This window comes from Tachyglossus aculeatus, chromosome X4, assembly GCF_015852505.1.
Source record: "Tachyglossus aculeatus isolate mTacAcu1 chromosome X4, mTacAcu1.pri, whole genome shotgun sequence".
Taxonomy (NCBI): domain Eukaryota; kingdom Metazoa; phylum Chordata; class Mammalia; order Monotremata; family Tachyglossidae; genus Tachyglossus; species Tachyglossus aculeatus.
Window position 1 is genome coordinate 34,287,680 of NC_052098.1, and position 10,495 is coordinate 34,298,174.

At 43.1% G+C, this 10,495-nt stretch overlaps 1 non-coding gene across 1 annotated transcript; it reads left to right on the plus strand.

Moving 5' to 3' along the window:
* Positions 1-519: 519 nt before the first annotated feature.
* LOC119948320 lies at positions 520-657 on the plus strand. The gene has a single exon (XR_005456725.1). It is a non-coding gene; the product is annotated as a small nucleolar RNA SNORA7 (small nucleolar RNA).
* The last annotated feature ends 9,838 nt before the right edge of the window (positions 658-10,495 follow it).

Below are 10,495 nucleotides of genomic sequence, written 5' to 3' on the forward strand. Positions count from 1 at the left end.
ACCATGTATCAATATATTATAGGGTTGACACATTTAATAAGAAGCTGCATCTAAGAGCTATCCACAGTAGCATAATCATAGTGAGATTCTTATGCTTCCAATTAATTAATGCTTCACTGGCCAGGATATACTATCTACATATAAATGAAGTTTTCCTTCATTATATGCTTGCAGTAATTTAAATCCAAACATCTTATCCTGAATCACCAAAACAAACCTTTCAGTTGAACCAAATAGCAAGCCTTGTAAAAGCCATAAATTAAACACAGTTTACCTAGTCATCCTACTCTTGTGGAAGAGTCTGTCCGTGTACTTGACCACCATTATGGAATCACTCCTAAATATTAACTTCCCAGTCACCCAGTAATATATATTGAGCATCTACTGACTGCAGAGCACTGTACGAAGTGCTAGGGAGAGTACAGTAGAATTAGTAGACATGATCCCAGCCCTCATAGTGCTTACAATCTAGCAGAGGAGATAGACACTAAAATATATTACAGGTAAGAGGAAGCAATACCCATCTCAGGGTCGCACCTGGAGAGTTTCCAGTACTCTACCAGTCTCGACCATGGAAGGGAGAGTCAAGCAGAGGCATAACCCTTCCATTCCTAGCTTGGACAGTGGCTAGCGAGTGGAAGACAATCTGCTCCAAGTCAGAACTCACCTGCGCTGGGCAGCAGCGGCATGGGAGACAGTCGAGGGCAGAGACTCAAGATGACTGTGCGGAAGGAGGCAATGGTAAACCACTGCTGTATTTTTACTAAGAAAACCCTATGGATTCACTACCAGAATGATTGCAGATGGAGGTGGGGCATTCTGGGAGAGATGTGTCTATGGCATCGCTATGGCTCGGCGACGACTTGACAGCATAAGACAAGACAAGAGGATGTAATAAAGACATGCATTTAAGTGCTTATGGAGGAGACTGTGAGTACCCAAGTGTTCGAGTGATGCGGAAGCTCTGAAGGTTCAGTAAGTGGGGAACTAAAGTGGAGAGAGGAGAAATTAATTAGGGAAGGACCCCTGAAGAGTTGTGATTGCAGAAGGGCTTTGACCGTGGGGACAGCAGTTCTGTGTCAGGTGTGAAGGAGGAAGGAGTTCCAGGTAATTGTGATATTTGTTAAGAACTTACTATGTGCAAGCACGGTACCGAGCACTGGGGTAGATACAAGATAATCAGGGCGGTCACAATCCCTGTTCCATACTGGGCTCACAGTCTAAGTGGGAGGGAGAAATAGTACTGAATTTCCATTTTACAGATGAGGAAACTGAAGCAAACTGAGGCACTGAGAAGGTAAGTGACTTGCCCAGGGTCACACAGCAGGCAAGTGGCAGAGCTGGCATTAAAAGCCAGGTCCTTTGACTCTCAGGCCTGTGCTCTTTCCACTAGGACATGCTGCTGCTTCCAGGTAAAAGGGAAGTTATAAGGAAGAGGTGGAAGGGAGGAGAAATGAGGAGGCACAGTGAGTTGGTTGGCTTGAAAGGAATGAAGAGTTAGGGCTGGGTTACAGTGATATATATCAAGGGGGACCCAGGACAGCAAGAACACAATCGGCAGGAACAACAGAGTGCACTAACCACAATTACTGTAATCAATTCCTAGATGCAGATTCTCAGTCCTGCAGTCACAAGACAGGCCTATCCATCGTTCCTGATAGGACACTCCATCCTATCAAGGGAAGATAGGCTTGTTTGTTTGTTTGTCATCTGTTCAGTTTCTCAAAGTTTCCTCCACTGACCTTGGAGTATAAAGAGGCTTTCTTTGTTAGAATTTTGCACTCCCATCACCAAAATGTACAAACTACCTATTGTTAACTTTTAAGCTTGCTCACTATTTCTACCCTTCCTACTGCCTCCATTTATGCCCTGCAACAACAAGGCTTTTGCTCTGTCCTTACTTAATCCTGAATTGTGTGTCCATTTATAATAATAATGATAACTTTGGTATTTGTTAAACACTTGCTATGTGCCAGGTACTGTACTAAGTGCTGGGGGTGGTATACAAGCAAATCGGGTTGGACACAGTCCCTGACCCACATTGGGCTCACAGTCTGAATCCCCATATTTTATTGAGGAGGTAACTGAGGCTCAGAGAAATGAAGTGACTCGCCCAAGGTCACACAGCAGACAAGTGGCAGAGCTGGGATTAGAAACCATGACCTTATGACTCCCGGGCCTGTGCTCTATCTAGTAGATCATGCTGCTTCTCTAAATAATACCTATTCCTTACTGGTGATCAGAACCATGGTGTACCTTTCAGGCATGTGCTACGGAGAAATTCAGGGGATTGTCATCATGACCAGGTGTTTCTGGGTCCTTGGCGCCTCTGTTCAGTGGAACAAAAGGAACAATAGACAAACAGAACAGGCCTCATCATAGAACAGACTATTAATCATTTGCGATTTCTGATTTGCTTCTTGAAACTTGCTATGTTCTTTTAATGGGAAACAGACAGCTTCATTCATCACTCAGCATCTCATACTACTTAGTGGTAGTCTCCTTCATGCCCCACAATCCCTAGAAAGTTTACATAAGAACATAAGAAATAACATTACTGGGTCAGACCAGTGAGTGATTCAGCTTAGTTTTCAGTCTCCAACAGTGACATCAGGATGCTTGGACTAATGGTGTGATTGTTGCCCTCCTTGACACCTGCCTAATGGTTAGAGCATACTATCAAATATCCCTGCTTTCACTCTTTGGCTCCCCATGCACCTCTCTCAACTATGTCTATCCAATCCCCTCTTGAACCTACTGATATTTTCAGTCTGCACAAACCCCTCTGACACAGACTTCCATAAACTCACTACCCATTGTATGAAGAAATCATCATCACCTGTATTTAACTGAGCACCTACTGTATGCAGAGTACTGAACTAGGACCTTAGGAGCATAAAATAAAAGCCATAGACCTGGTCCCTACGGTTTCCTTTGGCTTGATTTGAACATACCCCCTTCAGTCTTCAGTGGGTACTCTCTCACTCTGTTACGGGATGTGGTGAATAGCAAACCTGTGTTAGTCTTGTGCACAAGGCTAACCGGAGTTCTTGATTAGGTAAAGTTCAGTCGTGATCCTCTGTCAGCCATCATCTTTCCAGATTGGAGTCCTGAACATTTCAGTCCATTCTCATATAGAAACTTCTTCCTCCCCTTCATGGCAGAACATTACCTCCAAATCCATAATTCCTCAGGTTTTTGTAAAAACAGTTTCAGGAGTTGGAGGTGTGGGGCCAGCTGGAACGTCCAGGGAGCTTGGATGATGGGCTCAAGCATTTGGAAGTCCAGCTCAGGGGTGGGGAGGCACGGTAGAGGAGCACCACATATTGAAGTTTAAAAGAGGGTGATATGAATAGAAATAAGGTGTGTTGAGGGTTAGGGCAGAGCCAGTAAAGTAAAAAAAAAAAAAAAAAGTATACCTTGGTGACAAGTGGGAGTGGTAGGTTTATGTTGGGCTTGCCAGCAGTAACTAATAGAGATGCCCAGCTGTCATGAAGCTGCCCTAGTTTTACAGCTTCCCCAGGCTCGTCTATCATTTGCTGAACATTTTCCACATCTAGTCAGGTGATCTATAGAACAGTTGTTATCATATTTTTGTTAAAGTTTGGAATTTTTATAGAAAGGGATTATGTGGTATTGCTCTTGTCCAGTAAGATTTTTCTGTTAGGACTGGTTATGATGATGATGATGGCATTTGTTAAGTGCTTTCTATGTGCCAAGCACTGTTCTAAGCACTGGGGGAGATACAAGGTTATCAGGTTGTCCCACGAGGGGCTCACAGTCTTAATCCCCATTTTACAGATGAGGTAACTGAGGCACAGAGAAGTGAAGTGACTTGCCCAAAGTCAAAAACCTAAATGGTGGAGCCTGGATTAGAACCCACAACCTCTGACTCCCAAGCCTGGGCTCTTTCCACTGAGCCATGCTGCTTCTCTATGGTTCTCTATGGTTATGTTGTCCCTTTTATATTTTTTTTTTATGGTATTTGTTAAGCACTTTGTGTCAGGCACTGTACTAAGGGCTGGGGTAGATACGAGTAATCAGGTTGGACTCTATCCCTGTCCCATATGGGGCTCACTGTCTTAACCCTCATTTTATAGATGAGGTAGCTGAGGCACAGAGAAGTGAAGTGACTTACCCAAAGCCACACAGCAGGTAAGTGGTGGAGCTGGGATTAGAACCCAGGTCCTTCTGACTCCTAGACCCATGTTCTATCTACTAGTCCACACTGCTTCTCTGCATACATTGCTACATAGTTTGCTACACTCCTGCCCAGGCTCCTAATTCATTCATTCATTCATTCCATCGTATTTATTGAGCACTTACTGTGTGCAGAGCACTGTACTAAGCGCTTGGGAAGTACAAGTTGGCAACATATAGAGATGGTCCCTACCCAACAACGGGCTCACAGTCTAGAAGGGGGAAATCAAATCTTTCTTGGAGAGTTTATAGCTTGGCAGAACTTGTCTTTCTTTCTTCTAACAAGTTTCCAAGATGCCAGTTATGTCAAGGTTTACACTAGTCATCTAGCATTCCAATTCACCAGTACAGGTTCCACCTTTAATGTAGAAGCATTTATTCATTCATGCATTCATTCTATTGTATTTATTGAGCACTTACTGTGTGCAGAGCACTGTACTAAGTGCTTGGGAAGTACAAGTTGGCAACATATAGAGATGGTCCCTACCCAACAACGGGCTCACAGTCTAGAAGGGGGAAATCTAATCTTTCTTGGAGAGTTTATAGCTTGGCAGAACTTGTCTTTCTTTCCTCTAACAAGTTTCCAAGATGCCAGTTATGTCAAGGTTTACACTAGTCATCTAGCATTCCAATTCACCAGTACAGGTTCCACCTTTAATGTAGAAGCATTTATTCATTCATGCATTCATTCTATTGTATTTATTGAGCGCTTACTGTGTGCAGAGCACTGTATTAAGCACTTGGGAAGTACAAGTCGGCAACATACAGAGACGGTCCCTACCCTGCAACGGGCTCACAGCTTAGAGGGGGGAGACAGACAACAAAACAAAACATGCAGATGGGTGTCAAAATTGTCAGAACAAATAGAATTATAGCTATATGGCAGGACAGGCGAGAACAGGTTGGACACAGTCCTTGTCCCACATGCAGTTCACAGTCGAAATCAGAGGGAGGAGATTTTCATTTCCATTTAACAGATGAAGTAACTGAGGCGCAGAGAAGTAAAGTGACTTGTCCAAGGTTACACAGAAGACAAGTGACTGAGTTGGGATTAGAACTCAGGTCTATTGCTCCCCCTATCTGGAATTTATTTAAAGTTGTTAGACAGTAAGGTCACTGAGGCCAGAGAACATGTCTTCAAACTCTTTCAAATGCTTATTACTGTATTCTAGTCAATAAGTGTTAATAGACTGAATAATTCTTAAAAGAGCGCACACATCTGTCCTCAAAAATCAAATATCCTCAAAAATCTCCAGTGGCTACCAATCAACCTACACATCAGACAGAAACTCCTCACCCTCGGCTTCAAGGCTCTCCATCACCTTGCCCCCTCCTACCTCACCTCCCTTCTCTCCTTCTACAGCCCAGCCCGCTCCCTCCGCTCCTCTGCCACTAATCTCCTCACCGTGCCTCGTTCTCACCTGGCCTGCCATCGACCTCTGGCCCATGTCACCTCCCTGGCCTGGAATGCCCTCCCTCTGCACATCCGCCAAGCTAGCTCTCTTCCTCCCTTCAAGGCCCTACTGAAAGCTCACCTCCTCCAGGAGGCCTTCTCAGACAGAGCCCCCTCCTTCCTCTCCTCCTCCTCCCCCTCTCCATCCCACCAGCCTTACCTCCTTCCCTTCCCCACAGCACCTGTATATATGTATATATGATTGTACGTATTTATTACTCTATTTATTTTACTTGTACATATCTATTCTATTCTATTTATTTTATGTTGTTAATATGTTTAGTTTTGTTCTCTGTCTCCCCCTTCTAGACTGTGAGCCCACTGTTGGGTAGGGACCGTCTCTATATGTTCCCAACTTGTACTTCCCAAGTGCTTAGTACAGTGCTCTGCACACAGTAAGCACTCGATAAATACAATTGATTGATTGATTAATCCCCATTTTACAGATGAGGTTAACTGAGACATAGAGAAGTTGTTGCATGCCCAAGGGCATAAGGGAGACAAGAGGTGGAGCCAGAATTAGAACCCAGGTTGTCTGACTCCTAGGCTCTTGCCCTTTCCACTAGGCCATGCTGTTTCTTTGTCCTGATTATTTTCTAACACAGTGCTAAATAGAGTGCCTGACACCTAATAAGTGCTTAACAAATAGAATAAATTATTCTAAGACTTTGGGCCCAGTGTGGACAGGGATTTTGTCTTTTCTGATTGTGTTGAATCTACCCAAGAACATAGCACATAATTAGTGCTTAACAAAAACAAATTGGAGGTGCAGCATGGCTTAGTGGAAAGAGCACCGGCTTGGGAGTCAGAGGATGTGGGTTCTAATCCCACCTCTGCCACATGTCTGCTGTATGACCTTGGGCAAGTCACTTAACTTCTCAGTGCCTCAGTTACTTCATCTGTAAAATGGGAATTAAAAGTGTGAGCCCCACGTGGGACAACCTGATTACCCTGTGTCTACTCCAGTGCTTAGAACAGTGCTTGGCACATAGTAAGGGCTTAACAAATACCATCATTATTTTTATTATTACAGTGAGGAGGTTAGCGGCAGAGGAGCGGAGGGTATAGGCTGGGCTGTAGAAGGAGAGAAGGGAGGTGAGGTAGGAGGTGGCGAGGTGATGGAGAGCCTTGAAGCTGAGAGTGAGGAGTTTTTGCTTGATTCATAGGTTGACAGGCAGCCACTGGAGATTTTTGAGGAGGGGAGTAACATGACCAGAGTGCCTCTGTACAAAGATAATCCAGGCAGCAGAGTGAAGTATAGAATGAAGTGGGGAGAGACAGGAGGATGGGAGATCAGAGAGGAGGCTGATGCAGTAATCCAGTCGGGTTAGGATGAGAGAGTGAACCAGCAAGGTAGGTGTTTGGATGGAGAGGAAAGGGCGGATCTTGGCGATGTTGTGGAGGTAAGACCTCCAAATTTATATATTTTGACCTTGCTTTCTGCTAATTCCCTCATCACCAGCTGACAAAACATTGATGATGGTAATCACAGCAGGTATATTAGAAGCTGTAACAATGAGAAATACATAATTATGGTCAGTGATACAGAAAAGGGATTTGGGTGCTAACAGTTCCTTAAAACCATTCATTGAATGTGCAACAGGTGGCTTAGTGGAAAGAAACAGGACTGGGAGTCAGGAGTTTGAGCCCCACCTTTGGTACAGACTTGCTGTGTGACCTTGGATAAGTCACCTAATTTTCCAGTTTCCCTCATCTGTAAAATGGGGCTAAGATAGATTGTGAGTCCTGAGTAGGACAAGGATTATGTCTGATCTCATAACTCTGTATCTACACCAGTACTCAACACAAAATAAGTGCTTAATAAATGTCATCATTGTAAAATGATGGATATGAACAGGAAGGGGATAAAAAAATCAAAAAGCCTAGTAGTATCCCTATAACAACATCACTGTACATCTGAGGAAGAACTCTACCACACTGAAGTAGAGACTGTACAAGAAGAATGACCAAAACAATATCTGTCATGGATAGAAAACTGGCTAAAAGAGAAGAAACAAATGATAGGGATAAATGGCCACTTTTCAGGATGGAGGATGTAAGTTATGCACAAAAGTGCTCCAAGAGGTAGTGAGTATTTAAGTGCTTAGATGATATAAAAGTGCTGGAAAGGTAGTAGAGGAGATATAAGGGAGTTTAGAAATTAATTGAGGAAAGTCTCCTCAGTGAGATGTGATTTCAGAAAGGCTTTAAAAATGAAAACAGTGGTCTGTCAAATTCAAAGGGGGAGGGAGTTTTGGGCAAGGATTGGGCAGGAGCAATGAGTCCAAGGCACGGTAAGTAGGCTAGCTTGAGAGAAACCAATAGTGTGAGCTGAGTTGTAGTGTGAAAAGGGAGCGGATAAGTATGAGAGCTGAGTGCCTTGAAGCTGATGGTAAGGAATTGTTTCTGTTAGATGAAGAAATGGGTTGGTAGGCACCTGAGGTTTTTGAGGAGAGGGGAAACACATGCAGAACAATTTATAGAAAAATGATCTGGGCAGCAGAGTGAAGTATGGTTTGGAGAAGGGAGAGACTGAAGGCAGGGAAGCCAACAAAGGAGGATGGTGCAGTACTTGAGATGAGGCATAACAAGTCTCTGGACCAGAGTTGTTGTCGTTTGGGAGAAAGGCAGGGAAAACTTCTACCAACTCTGAAGTATTGCACTCTTCTAAGCACTTAGTACAGTGCTTTGCACAGAGTAAGTGCTCAAAAAAATAGCATTGATTTACAGGACAGATCTTGGAAATGTTGTAGAGGAAAAAACCATCAGGATTTGGTGACAGACTGAATTTGGGAAGTTGAAAGAGAGTTGTGGGGGAAGGACAGTGCTAAGGTTGCAGGTTTCAGAAACAGGGTGGATGGTTGTGTTGTCAGCTGTGATGGAAAAGTTAGGAGGAGGAGAGGATTCGAGCAGGAAAGTGAGTTGAGCTTTGCTCATGTCACGTTTGAAGTGCCGGTAAAATATTCATGTGGTAATATTCTGTTTTTTGCAGGTGGGAAGTGATAGTGTCTGAGATGCAGGTGGAAGGAGGTGATTTTGAAAACAAGGAGAAAAGAGTGGATGGTGGGGAGGCCTTAGTGGTTTGGTGTAAGGGGACCAATTGTCGGGCTTATGCTGCTGCATGTGTTTGAGTCCTTCGTTGGTATTGACCAAATAGCCACCATACTGGTCCAGGCATTTGATCTTTTCTGGCTTGACTATGGCATCAGAATCCTCACTGATTTCCTGGCTGTGTTTTTGCAGGAAACTCTTGTGTTCAGGAAAAAAAAAAAAAGAATCAAACTTTTGGTGAGGTAGCTTTGGTGGAGAGAGCATCATTCCACATGCTAAATTGGGTTTGCATAATATCTTTGTCTTTTGGCGTGGAATAGTGAATAGACAGAGGGACTCACTGTTAGTTTGGCTGACTAATCAGGCTGAGTTGTGTCAATTGTGTGATACCATTACCCCAAACACAATACAACAATTCAACACTGCCAATCACTGCCTGACATGTTGGCTAAAACAAAACAGATTGAGGAAATGAATCACAATAGTTAATTGTTTTCAATAGTCAATCTTCTCAATATACTCCATCTGCACAGTATGTTGAATCTGATGACATCTGATGAAAAATTTGCAGAGAATTAATGCATCATGTTGTTTTCCTTAATTTTGGGGGGGAGGGGGGTAGGTCTAAGCCCACACTTAAAATCTCCATTTTTGCTAATATTTAGTATAGCTGGGAATACAAAATATCTGGATTTGGGAGGAAAAACATGGTGTAGACATTTGTAAAACTCAAAAAGAGGGGTGTTCTGTGAATAATTATCTAAAATGCAAAAGAATGGATTAAGTATTTTTGGCATGGTTAACCTGAAAAGGAAAAGCTTGTTCAATATCTCACGAAGAACTAAATTTAGGATGATCTATGCAGAAAACATTAGTCTCCTGTTATCACATGAATGCTCAACAAATCTGGCTATGGGAATCTATGATGCCATTCAATAAATTTATCACTTTTGATGGGAAACCATTCATTTACAACAGTTTCCTTCAACCTATGCCTCTGTGAGATAAACTCACTTTTAATATCTATGTGTTCTTACTACATAATCCCATTATAGATTCCACATTAAAACACAGCTCAGTATTTGAAACACACAAGATCGAAGGTGTGGATGATGGACAAGGATAAAACATGTACTTTGCTATGGATTTACCACCAAGAAATGGCCCAATTTATATGAACTTCATTTCCTTAAACGGTACAATCAGTGCTCCTATAATTTGGGGGTTGTGTTCTTGAAGGAAAGATTGTACTATCGTTACCTGGACATTGACTGATATTCACATGAGCACAGCTGTTTCTTCTTTTGTGCATTGTATCCAGCCAGAAATGCCTTGTCAGAAGAACTGTCCATAATCCCCCAAAGCCTTCCAAATACGTAGTGATAACTCACTTTATGGGAAAACTAAGTATATTTTCAGTGAGCTTGTTTCTTGATGATCTTTGCTAACAAATGAGGCTTTGTTTTTTATGATATTTGTTATGCACTTACTATGTGCCAAGCACTGTTCTAAGCTTTGGGGTAGGTACAGGTTTATCAGGTTGGACGCAGTCCCTGTCCCACTGGGGACTCCTTAGTCTAAGTGTGAGGGAAATGGATATGATCTCCATTTTACAGATGAGGCAACTGAGGTGCAGAGAAGTGAAGTGACCTGCCCAAAGTCGCAAAGCAAACAAGTGGCAGAGCTGGGATTAGAACCCACGTTCTCTCACTCCCAGGCCTGTGCTTTTTCCACTAGGTCATGCTGCCTGTGTATGCCCCATCAGCAGTTGCTGGGTAAGGGGAGAGCAAA